This window comes from Mus caroli, unplaced genomic scaffold (assembly GCF_978045245.1).
Source record: "Mus caroli unplaced genomic scaffold, Mus_caroli_1 scaffold_15, whole genome shotgun sequence".
In the NCBI taxonomy this organism is placed as follows: domain Eukaryota; kingdom Metazoa; phylum Chordata; class Mammalia; order Rodentia; family Muridae; genus Mus; species Mus caroli.
This window is the reverse complement of record NW_028227270.1, coordinates 32,819,303-32,833,055: the sequence shown is the minus strand read 5'-3', so window position 1 is coordinate 32,833,055 and position 13,753 is coordinate 32,819,303.

Here is a 13,753-nt window from a genome sequence, read left to right as displayed (position 1 = left end):
ACTTTGGTACCTGGTATTTGTCTATAAATTTCTCCATTTCATCCAGGTTCTCCAGTTTTGTTGAGTATAGCCTTTTGTAGAAGGATCTGATGGTGTTTTCGATGTCCTCAGGATCTGTTGTTATGTCGCCTTTTTCATTTCTGATTTTGTTAATTAGAATACTTTCCCTGTGCCCTCTAGTGAGTCTGACTAAGGGTTTATCTATCTTGTTGATTTTCTCAAAGAACCAGCTCCTTGATTGGTTGATTCTTTGAATAGTTCTTGTTTCCACTTGGTTGATTTCGCCCCTGAGTTTGATTATTTCCTGCTGTCTACTCCTCTTGGGTGAATTTGCTTCCTTTTGTTCTAGTGCTTTTTGGTGTCTTGTCAAGCTGCTAATGTGTGTTCTCTCTACTTTCTTTTTGGAGGCACTCAGCGCTATGAGTTTTCCTCTTAGAATTGCTTTCATTGAGTCCCATAAGTTTGGGTATGTTGTGGCTTCATTTTCATTGAACTCTAAAAAGTCCTTAATTTCTTTCTTTATTTCTTCCTTGACCAAGGTATCATTGAGAAGTGTGTTGTTCAGTTTCCACGTGAAGGTTGGCTTTCTATTATTTACTTTGTTATTGAAGATCAGCCTTAGTCCATGGTGATCTGATAGGATGCATGGGACAATTTCAATATTTTTGTATCTGTTGAGGCCTGTTTTGTGATCAATTATGTGGTCAATTTTGGAGAAGGTACCATGAGGTGCTGAGAAGAAGGTATATTCTTTTGTTTTAGGATATAATGTTCTGTAGATATCTGCCAGATCCATTTGATTCATAACTTCTGTTAGTTTCACTGTGTCCCTGTTTAGTTTCTGTTTCCATGATCTGTCCATTGGTGAAAGTGGTGTGTTGAAGTCTCCCACTATTATTGTGTGAGGTGCAATGTGTGCTTTGAGCTTTACTAAAGTTTCTTTAATGAATGTGGCTGCCTTTGTATTTGGAGCATAGATATTCAGGATTGATAGTTCCTCTTGGAGGATTTTACCTTTGATGAGTATGAAGTGCCCCTCCCTGTCTTTTTTGATGACTTTGGGTTGGAAGTCAATCTTATCAGATATTAGAATGGCTACTCCAGATTGTTTCTTCATACCATTTGCTTGGAAAATTGTTTTCCAGCCTTTCATTCTGAGGTAGTGTCTATCTTTTTTCTCTGAGATGAGTTTCCTGTAAGCAGCAAAATGTTGGGTCTTGTTTGTGTAGCCAGTTTGTTAGTCTATGTCTTTTTATTGGGGAGTTGAGTCCATTGATATTAAGAGATATTAAGGAAAAGTAATTGTTGCTTCCTGTTATTTTTGTTTTTAAGTTGGCATTCTGTTCTTGTGGCTGTCTTCTTTTGGGTTTGTTGAGGAATTACCTTCTTGTTTTTTCTAGGGCTTGGTTCCCGTCCTTGTATTGGTTTTTTTCTGTTATTATCCTTGGAAGGGCTGGATTCGTGGAAAGATAATGTGTGAATTTGGTTTTGTCGTGGAATACTTTGGTTTCTCCATCTATGTTAATTGAGAGTTTGGCTGGGTATAGTAGCCTGGGCTGGAATTTGTGTTCTCTTAGTGTCTGTATAATATCTGTCCAGGCTCTTCTGGCTTTCATAGTCTCTGGTGAAAAATCTGGTGTAATTCTGATAGGCTTGCCTTTATTGGCCTTTTTCTCTTGCTGCTTTTAGTATTCTATCTTTACTTAGTGCATTTGTTGTTCTGATTATTATGTGTCGGGAGGTATTTCTTTTCTGGTCCAGTCTATTTGGAGTTCTGTAGGCTTCTTGTATGTTCATGGGCATCTCTTTCTTTAGATTTGGGAAGTTTTCTTCTATAATTTTGTTGAAGATGTTTGCTGGTCCTTTGAGTTGAAAATCTTCATTCTCATCCACTCCTATTATCCATAGGTTTGGTCTTCTCATTGTGTCCTGGATTTCCTGGATGTTTTGAGTTAGCATCTTTTTGCATTTTCCATTTTCTTTGATTGTTGTGCCGATGTTCTCTATGGAATCTTCTGCACCTGAGATTCTCTCTTCCATCTCTTGTATTCTGTTGCTGATGCTTGCATCTATGGTTCAAGATTTCTTTCCTAGGGTTTCTATCTCCAGCGTTGCCTCACTTTGGGTTTTCTTTATTGTGTCTACTTCCCTTTTTAGGTCTTGGATGGTTTTATTCAATTCCATCACCTGTTTGGTTGTGTTTTCCTGCAGTTCTTTAAGGGATTTTTGTGTTTCCTCTTTAATATCTTCTACCTGTTTGGTTATGTTTTCCTGCAATTCTTGAAGGGATTTTTGTGCTTCCTCTTTAATGTCTTCTACTTGTTTAGCAGTGTTCTCCTGTGTTTTTTTAAGTGAGTTATTAAAGTCCTTCTTGATGTCCTCTACCATCATCATGAGATATGCTTTTAAATCCAGGTCTAGCTTTTCGGGTGTGTTGGGGTGTCCTGGACTGGGTGAAGTGGGAGTGCTGGGTTCTGATGATGGTGAGTGGTCTTGGTTTCTGTTAGTAAGATTCTTATGTTTACCTTTCGCCATCTGGTAATCTCTGGAGTTAGCTGTTTTAGTTGTCTCTGTTTAGAGATTGTTCTTCTGGTGATTCTGATTACCGTCTATCAGCAGACCTGGGAGACAGGCTCTCTCCTCTGAGTTTCAGTGGTTAGAGCACTCTCTGCTGGCAAGCTCTCCTCTTACAGGGAAGGTACACAGATATCTGGTGTTTGGACCTCCTCCTGGCTGAAGAAGAAGGCCCAAAACATGTCCTTTCCCAGATGCTGTGTTGCTTTGGCAGGTCACAGATGCTGTCAGCTTCTGTGGTACACACTCTCACCTGTGCAGACTAAGTTCCTATGTTCGGCAGAGCCCCGGAGCCAAGATGGTGCTCCCTGCCCCTGAGGCAGAGGGCTCCCGTGCAGGGCTGACCACTGTCCTCCGGCTGGGAGGGTGCCGGATGTCTGCGGCCCCAAAAGGGTGCTGCCTCAGTGGCTCTGTGTTTCCTGCCTGTCCCAGAAGCTGTCTGCCTCTGTGGTGCACACTCTCACCTGTGCAGACTAAGTTCCTGAGTTTGGCAGAGTACCAGAGCCAAGATGGCGCTCCCTGCCCCTGAGGCAGAGGGCTGCAGTGCAGGGCTGACCACTGTCCTCAGGCTGGGAGGGTGCCGGATGTCTGCGGCCCCAAAAGGGTGCTGCCTCAGTGGCTCTGTGTTTCCTGCCTGTCCCAGAAGCTGTCTGCCTCTGTGGTGCACACTCTCACCTGTGCAGACTAAGTTCCTGAGTTTGGCAGAGTACCAGAGCCAAGATGGCGCTCCCTGCCCCTGAGGCAGAGGGCTGCAGTGCAGGGCTGACCACTGTCCTCAGGCTGGGAGGGTGCAGGATGTCTGCGGCACCAAAAGGGTGCTGCCTCAGCGGCTCTGTGGCTCCTGCCTGTTCCAGAAGCTGTCTGCCTCTGTAGTGCACACTCTCACCTGTGCAGACTAAGTTCCTAAGTTCGGTGGAGTCCTGGAGCCCTTCTTCTTCTTTCTTCTTTCTTTCTTTCTTTCATTTATTCTTTCTTCCTTCCTTCCTTTCTTTCTTTTTGCTTATTTGTTTCATTGTTGTTGATGATTGGTTTGTTTTCCTTTTTCAATATTTTCCCCCCTTTACCATTCCTCTCATTCTTCTCCACCCATCCTGACTTTCCCCCCAGATTCGTTCCTTATTTCTTTCCATTCAGAAATGAGCAGTCATCCCAGGAGATCCATATAAACAGAACACTAAGATCAGATAAAACTAGGCACAAACGCTCATATGAACACTGGGTGAGGCAATACTATAGGAATAAAAGGGTGTAAGACAAGGCATACATCAGAGCCACCCCCACTCTCACAGTTAGGGATCCCACAAAAAGTTGAGGTAATAACCATAACATATATTCAGTGAACCTAGCAAAGATACATATAAGATCTATAATTGCCCTTTAGGCCCGTTTGGGCAACCATGAGCCCTACTTCATTGAAATCTGCAAGGCTGTATTCTCCTAGTATCCTCAACCCTTCTTCATTTTTCTTCCCTCCGTATGAATTCTCAGAGTTTCAATTGGAAGGGCCAAATGGTCCTCTTCAATTTAAGCTTGTTCTCTACTTAATGCCTGGCAGTGGGTTTCTGAACCTGCTCCCAAGATCTTCTGGCAATAGCTTCAGAAAACTATGTCTAAGATAGATCATAGACCCTCAAAAAGAACCTACTCCTTATTCTTCAATGTAAACAGACACAGCAGTAAAGATCTCTGAATGATTTATCACTATACTCATAGATTAAAGTATATATCAATCTTGATCAGAAATACTATTTGTAGTAGATGAAGATTAACATAGAGATATACAATTCTCCAAATGTATTCAGAAGAGTATAGTATCTGCAGTCCTACATGGGAAATTTATTCACACCCTCTCCCATGAAGGCTCAGGTTTCACTGTGGGAAAAGGACCTAACATAACTATTAAAAGAACGAGAGGTAGTAAATGACTACAAGAGAACAGCATCTTCTGAACACCAAAGGGCAGCCACCCATATATGTACTCAACAATTATGACAGCATGCACATGTGCAAAAGACCTGTCCAACTACAAGTCAGTACAAAACTTAGCATGAAGAAGGAAGGTAGGTTAGAAATCTTACCCACCACCAAAGAGATATTTATTATTGATGGGAAGACAGTTACCTCTAAATATATAGTCTCTGATAAGTTGACCATCTCCAAAAGAAGGCCAGACAACAAAGCATATATGAGCAGCATAATTAAATTTGATAAGCTTTTAAAATTAAGGAAACAGACAATCTTTTGTGGTAAAGGAGAGAGAGGTAGGTCTATAAAAAGCTTGGAGTAATTGGTTAAATAATATCAAAACACATTAACTCTCACAAGTCAATAAATCATATTTTTTTCTTTCTACAATGAAATAAAAATAAAATTTAACAGCAACAAAATATGGAAGCTCTACAAATATTAAAATATTAACCCATGTATTCTTGAACAAATCCCACATAATCTCATTCATAATTAAAACCAAAATGTTTCTGTCATAGAACTTGAGTATAAATGGAATGGGAAATACCTCAATTGATAAAAGTACTTGCTAAGAAAACCAACATATGTAAAAATAGAAGAAGGCAATCACCTCTGTAGCCAGCCTGTGGCTACATTGTGGGTTTTTCTTTCTTCTAGATTTCTCAACCCTTTCAACCCCCTAACACTAGATGGGAAAGAAAAAAGATACAGGGGAAAAGAGGTTACATTTTTGTTAGAATCCTTTCTGCTGATTAAGTTTGTTCAGTTCTTTGGGGGCAAATATGATCTTTGCCATTAGGATATATAATTATTCCTCCTCCTCCTCCTCCTCCTCCTCCTCTCCTCCTCCTCCTCCTCTCCTCCTCCTCCTCCTCCTCCTTCTTCTTCTTCTTCCTCTTCTTCTTCTTCTCCTCCTCCTCCTCCTCCTCTCCTCCTCCTCCTCCTCCTCCTCCTCCTCCTCCTCCTCCTCCTCCTCCTCCTCCTCCTCCTTCTTCTTCTTCTTCTTCTTCTTCTTCTTCTTCTTCTTCTTCTTCTTCTTCTTCTTCTTCTTCTTCTTCTTCTTCTTCTTCTTCTTCTTCTTCCTCTTCTTCTTCTTCTTCTTCTTCTTCTTCTTCTTCTTCTTCTTCTTCTTCTTCTTCTTCTTCTTCTTCTTCTTCTTCTTCTTCTTCTTCTCCTCCTTCTCCTCTCCCTTCTCTTCCTCCTTCACACATGACAACTTAACAAACCACAACCAATAAGAACCAACAACAAACAAACAACAAATGACCCCACCTCTTGGAGACCTAGAATTTATATACCCTCTATAAGGTCCCCAGCTTTTCAAACATCCCAGTATTGCAGAAACTATCTGCTCCTGGAAAAATCATGCCCCTGACAAAGCACTAGGTAAATCATAGTCAACTGCTATGACAATCTGAAGCACCCTTATATCCCACAACTGACATTGAAACAAAAACACATTCTTAGAATATTTCTGTGTTTTTAAAGAAACAAAATTGTTACGACACAACTATCTGATGTGGTTAATGGCTGTGACACACACAAACAGAGAGAGAGAGAGAGAGAGAGAGAGAGAGAGAGAGAGAGAGAATGAGGAATGAGGAGGAGGAGGAGAAAGAGGAGGAGGAGAATGGGAAAAGAAGAAAGAAGAAGAAAGTGCAAAAACTAAACTACTTTTAATATGAGTAGTAGTTTTATATTTTAAGAACGTTTAGTATAAAATGGAGTCTGAGTTACAAGGGAGCAGTGGGAAGATAGTAATCAGTGTATGATAAATCATAACTCATGAAGTTAATAAGTGTTTCCAAGAATATAGGTGATGATGATGTGCTATATGTTGCAAAAGATACAAATAAATTATTTTGATCATTTTACAATAAGTACTCATAAGTATTTGGGATACACATATGTTAAACATGATGTATATTACACAATGTTGATTCCTATCAAAACATTGTATGGTTCATCTTTAATATTTCTATTATTGTATTAGTCTATAACTGCCAAAATAAATCTAAAGCATTAAAAGAACAAAAAAAAGAACATTTGATGATTGGAACCAAAAGATTTATAAATACACGTGTACATTGTGAAGGCAAATACATTTATTTGATTTGAGCAATATAATGTATACATCTGTCATGTACCAGTATCTAATTAATATATCCTTATATTGTTTGATATTTGAATGTTAAGAATATGTTTTTGGAGTTCTTCAATTTTCAATTGTTTTTCTAGAGACCTCGGCAAGAAATTTGAATCACCTGAGATGCTTATCAATTAATGAATAAATAAGGAAATGTGGTAAAAATAGAAGCAAAACATTTCTTTACCCATGACAGTGATGAAGAGTCATTTGCATTTTACAAAAGTTACTATTATTTGTTTTTGTTTTTGTTTTCCCATTGCAAATTATTTTTTTCTTTTTTATGGGATATTTCCTTTATTTACATTCCAAATGTTATCCCCTTTTATGGTTTCTCCTCCAGGAATCTCCTATCTCATCTTTCCTCTCCCTGCTTCTGTGAGGGTTCTATTCCACCCACCTACCCACTTCTGCCTCCTTGCTGTGGCATTCCCCTACACTAGGACATTGAGCTTTCCCAGGACCAAGGGCTTCTCCTCCCATTGATGTCTGACAAGGCCATCAGCTGGAGCCACAGGTCTCTTCATGTGTACTCTTTGATTGGCAGCACATACCAGCTGACATGAGATTCCCAACACACATACAGTAGAGGACTTCTGGGTCTGTGTTCATTCAGAGATGATGCCCCTAACCTGCAAGAGACTGGAGGCCCCAGGGAGTTTAGAGTTCAGGTGGCATGAGTGATGGGAACATCCACATAGAGACAGTGGGGTGGGGAGGAGGTATGGGATGTGGAACAGTCAGAGGGTGGAGGGGGAATAAAATATGGAGTGTAAAAAATTAATTAATTAATAAAAAATGAAAAGAAATTCTAAAAAATAGATTTTTCAACATTTTTATTTATATAGCCTTATAAATAATGTATTATTGATGAACTAACATCACCGATCACATTTAACTCTTCTACAAAGCTCTAGTAATCTAATCAAATTAGCTCAAATTTAGCTATTAGTATATGGAATAATTCTATATGCTTCTAAGAGTAGTCACATTAGTTGTAATTTTTATATTTACTTTTCACTCTATAGTACAATCAGATTTCAACCACTTGATGACCCTAGGGTGAACTTGAAGTCTTGATGTTACTGTCTCAACGTCCTGATTACTTGTGTTACATACAAGTCATCAACTCCTTCTGTAATGCTGTTTTTGTAAAGCTATTTTGCTTTTTAAGTTTTATACTGACCAAATGACTTTGGGGTAAGGATAATATTTAGTTTTATATAGCAATTTGAAGGGTCATCTTTATGTTGTGGGCTGGTCTATGCAAATTACTTTGAGAAGTACACAGTATGAATAGATGATAAATTCTATTGCTTAAATTAACAAAATGAAAAAATTATATAGAATCTTTATTTGTATGATGAAAAAACTTCATGAAAGATAGTAGTTAAATTTAAAATCAAGATACATTAACTTCTACTCATATGTATGCAAGTTTATCTGTTGAGAATAGAAGCAAATGTGTTCACTCCATGAAGACTGTTTTGTACATCTTAAAATTTAAACTCCCAATGAACTAAAAAGGAATGAAGGAGAATGTTTCTGTTTAGCAATTCAAAGTCTGGAGAATATTTTCTTAAGAATACTACATTAGCATCAAATTGGTATTGGACAGATTGGCAAGATATTATAATGGTTTGCTGAGTCTTACTCTCCTTCACTTAAGAACATAAAGGCAGAGCCAGAGCCATCTGGGTAGGGAGCTGTTGGTTGCCTATATTCTGATATTACTGTATAGGATTGCAAACTAAAAAGAAGGGAGAGGGGGAGCTTCATGTTTGTGCCTTCCAGCAACACTGAAGTTGATAACTGAAAAAGATTCAATGCCATTGAATTACAGGTATTCTGGACCCACTTACTAAGAATCTGGGGTTATGGCTCTTTTCTAAAAATACTGCCATGAATTCAAACTCCAACTGTAGAAGTAAAATGAAGAATAACAGAAGTTGTTCTGTAAATAATAAAGCAATACAAACCAGGAAAATGAAATGCAGAGAGCTTAAGGCAGGAATCTTAGCCTGAGTCTAAAGCACAGCTTCCCTTCCCTGATCAGTGAAACGAATAAAAGGCATTTCTCAATGGATCTCTGTATAAAATGTATCACAGTTATGCCAAATAACACATTTTCAATCAGAACAAATGTGACATGTTGGCTTAAAGGCATGCTACACATCAGAAAATTAATAATTTAGAGGAGACATGTTGCCGAGACAGTTTGGCATTCTGAGTTGCCTTGATCTCAACACATATGCGTCTTTTTATTTACTGAGGAGACAAGATTGGTTTCTTGTGACTTTTGGTGGCACTATACTAGAAATACAACTTGCATATCATTACCTCTGGCATTAATCATTAGTCTCAACCAGAGACTGGGATCATTTCTCACCAAACTAGGTGGAAACACCCTTTTACCAAATAAGGATCATGGCACTAAGACATTTTAGATGATTGTAAGTCACATTTCACCAGGATTCGCAGTTCACAGCATGCTATCATTAACATTATCTCACTTGATTATAGTGGTTGGTTTGCCACTATGTGTCTTGCATTTCATAGGAACTCAGGAAGTATTGTGGATTGATTAACTATATAATCTTCTTGCTAATGCAAGCAGGAAAATGTTCAGTAACCCTGGTTACATCATTATCTCAGCTGTCTGGTCCATTGTGATAATTTCCACAGGGAAACAGCCTCTGAGGGGGGAAAAAAGTGTTCCAGCGTTTAGGAAAATGGGGGATGTGTTAGCTTTCCAGTCAGACAAAGACGTGGTCTTCCATGTTGCACAAGGGCAAAAGCTGCTGCTTCATTTGCCTGATTTGCTGCAGTCCTCGTTCACAGGCACTTTGAAATGGTGTCTCTGCCATTCCTATCCTAGTCATACTAATTTGTTCTCCCAGTGTTTTCCATCATGTTAAGTGTGTCTGGCTTTGGACTGTTTTGGGGTTTTGTTCCATGATGTTTTCATTAACTGTGTATGCTAAAGGAGGAGTAAGTCAGGGAACTGAGAGACCACTGGAAAGTAGTAGCCAGGCTGCCTTCATAAATAATGCTCTGTTTTTGCTATTGATGTCAATCCAGGAAAGTATTTCAAGGCCTGTCTTCATTTTTCTGGATGTTCCTAGCATTACTGCTGTATCTCACTTTCCCTTTCTCTGGGAAAACAAACACCGTTTATAGACGAAATCATTTCTGAAGATTAAAAACTTGCTTTACCACAAAAACCATAGAGCATAGGATATGAGTAATTGCAAAGGGGATCAAATTATAATTTTATTTCCTATTGCAGAAAAAAAGCATCCAAGAAAAATGGAATGGAGAACCTAACGGGATGCCTTCCTCACAAGAGCAGTAATTGAATTATTTTCTAATACTTGTTTTTCTTGTGTATGTGTCTTAGGCTCAATAGTTCCTGGCTAAGGGAACTCTGAACTCTGATATTTAGTTTAATGCCCAGCTTTGTGTGTTAATGTTTTAATCCTGCAATAAAGGAATACTCAGAATTTGCAGACAGCAGAGTTTATTGGCTTGAAATAGAATTTGAAGTCAGATACCAAAGGACAAAATCTAGCAAGAAACTCTTTGCTTCACCATCCCATATCAGAAAGGCAAAGAGAATAGTTGAGAAAAATGAGAGGGCAATGCTTCTGCTAAATCCATCCACAGCCCACAACCCACTCATGAAACTTCCTTAACATAGAATCCACTTGAAAAAAATGGAACAGAAAAAAATGGCACTTGAAAAAATGGCATTAAATCCCTTTCATTAGGCAGCACATTCAAACATTACCATGCCAAGAATCACTTTCATACCACATAGCTTTGGAGGACACACTTAAACCAATCTATTCCATTTATTATGATATCAGACTGATGAATTTAGACTTTTTATTTCCCTAATTATTTTGCTTGTAGTAAGTAGGGTCATATTGGAACACCTAATACCTGAGTAAGCTTCAACAATGTATTTCTCATATAGCTTTTATAGCCATTGGTTCTGTTTTATAGAGAACCCTGAATAAGCCATAGAAATACACAATCTTAACAGAAGACACTTGGGGACAAAACTCAGTTCCTGAACTTGCATATTAAGCATGATCTTTCCCGGCAGCTATAACCATAACATCATAAGACTCTGAACATGGGATTAACTATCCTTTCCCTTAGGCAGCTAACTCAGTCTACAGAAACCATGATGTAATAGATGTGTATAATCGACTTCATAGTCTCCCCTTCTCTCTCTCTCTCTCTCTCTCTCTCGGATCTCAAGCTTGGATGAAAAAACATAATAACTACACAGAATTTATTTCATTTTCTATGAAGGAAAGGGAGAAATTCAGTTTCCAACTTGTATACAGTATAGGAAATAAAAGTTTTGCTGAAAATATTTATAAAAATAATTTGGTAGTACAATAGGGGACTGCATCTTTACATCAATATCTGCTACAAATTATGGGACAGTACAGAATGACAGAGATTCATTATTATATGAACTGAGTCAGCCTTTGTAGACACTTTTTTCTCCTCTTCTAGCTTTTGCAGAGATTGGGTACCCTGTAGCTTAGAAGCAGAAGCTTAGATGGTGGCTAGCAGAGGAACATGGATTCTGACACTGAACATTGGGCCATCTCTGTTGAACATTAAACAGGTTCTCTGTAACACTTTAATTCTTCTTAGAATAGGGAACAAGATACCCATGGAACGAGTTACAGAGACAAAGTTTGGAGCAGAGACTGAAGGAATGACCATCCAGAAACTGCCCCACCTGTGGATCCATCCCATAAGCAACAGCCCAACCCAAACACTATTGCGGATGCCAACAAGAGTTTGCTGATAGGAGCCTGATATAGCTGTCTCCTGAGAGGCTCTGCCAGTGCCTGACTACTACAGAAGTGGATACTCACAGTCATCCATTAGACGGAGCACATGGTCACCAATGAAGGAGCTAGAGAAAGTACCCAAGGAGCTGAAGGGGTTTGCAGCCCCCTAGGAGGAACAACAATATGAACTGACCAGTAACCCCAGAGCTCCCTGGGACTAAACCACCAATCAAATAAAACACATGGTGGGACTCATGGTTCCAGCTCCATATGTAGCAGAGGATGGCCTAATCAGTCATCAATGGGAGGAGAGGCCTTTGGTCCTGTAAAGGTTCTAATGCCCCACTATAGGGGAATGCCTGGGCCAGGAAGCAGGAGTGGGTGGGTTGAGGAGCAGGGGGAGGATAGGGGATTTTTCAGAGGGGAAAATAGGAAAGGGGATAACATTTGAAATGTAAATAAAGAAAATATCTAATAAAAAAAGAAAAGAAAAAAGTAGTGAGAATGGAAGTGGGTTTAGATATAATCAAGATAAACTGTGCATCAAATTCAAATGAAAACTGAATAAATAAATATGTTTCTAAAAAGGAAAAAAGGAAAATTTTTCTTATGTATATCACACATAAATATGTGTGTATAATTGAAAAAAAAACAAAAATCATTATGAGACAAATAATCGTCAAACACATTGTTGAGTTTATTTTCTGTTAACTATTTAGAGATGGTCATGGTGGTTTGAATCCCGAGTCAGACTCTTGAAGATTACAAATTTTTATTCATGAGTGGTTAAGTGGGTACAGATGGCAGCTAGTGTAAACTTTTCCTCTCAAGTCTGGGACCCCATCTGCCACAGACCCATGTGGATCCTGCCCATGCTTTGACACCTGTCTCCTAACATAGCTATAACTCTTTGTTCCCTGACTGACAGCCAGTTCATATTTCTAAAATAAAGAGAGTTTGGCTGTTGACACAGAAAATAGCTTGACTCAGAGCAGGATCATGCTGACCAAGTACCCTGTTGTGTTCTGTATGTTAATCTTAAGAAATTCTACAATCATAAGAACCACTTAGGACAAATTAGAATATAAAATTCAGTTAGAACTGTTCTGACCAGCTAGCCAAAATAGCTTGAGTCAGGGCTGACCACCCTGTCACACTGTATATGAGCTTTGTGTGTGTGTGTGTGAGTGTGTGTGTGTGTTTCCCGTTATAAGCTGGCCCTGAGAAATGCTTGCGATCCGGCCTTAGCTCCAGAGTATAGGCAGTAACCCTAATCAATCAAGTGTGCATTTAATAATCCAGCCCTATTTAAAAGACACTGGAGTCTGAGTGGAATGTGTGGAGATTACTGAATACTAACACATGCTGCCACAGTCTCTGTGAGTCCATATTACATAGGTCCTGATTTTTTAGAAAGCGATGTTTTCTTTCAGTCCTCCATCCTCTCCAGCCCTTTCAATCTTTCTGTTTCCTCTTTCACAGGGTTCTCTAATTCCCAAGGGAAAGAATCTGGTGGAGGCACCTCATTTAGGACTGAGTCCCAAGGTCTTTGTACATTGTCTGGCTCTGAATCTTTGTATGTATTCCCATCTACTGCAGCAGGAAATTTCTCTGATGACAAGCAATTGTGCATATAATATAATTTCCTTAATAGTAATTTTATGAATGTGTTTAGCTAGCAGAAGAGTTAGTTGTATTTCGTTTTTTCCTAGACCTCTGGCAACTTTGTCTCAGGTCCTTGACCACCCTCACAGTGTAGGGAATAGGTTCCTGTTGATGGAGTGGTCCTTGAATCCAATCAGCTATTGCTTATTTCCATTAGATTTGTGACACTATATCACTATTTCAGCTTATAGTCAGGTCATCATTGGAGATCAAAGAATTTGTAGCTGGTTAGGTTTTCATCTCTCCTTTGGTAGCAGGCCAAGTACCTTCAGGCACTGTGAATTCTAATAAGTAGGGATGAGGCTCTAGGTAGAAGTAGATTCACTTCTCTGTGTTCAAGGAGTTGTACAGGCGTTTTCTTCCAAAAATAGGGCTTTATTATTTTTGGAGAGCAACTACCAGTTGAAGCAATAACCTCAATTGCTTGGGAGTACTTAAAACATTTTTTTGACTGGTATTAAAGTATAATTTCAGGAAAGTGATCTGGAAAGTCTAAAATGTCTTATTAAATAAAATATGTGGGTTTTTTTGTTGGTAGTTTTATCATTTGTTGCTATCTCTATTGAGAATACTCATTGCC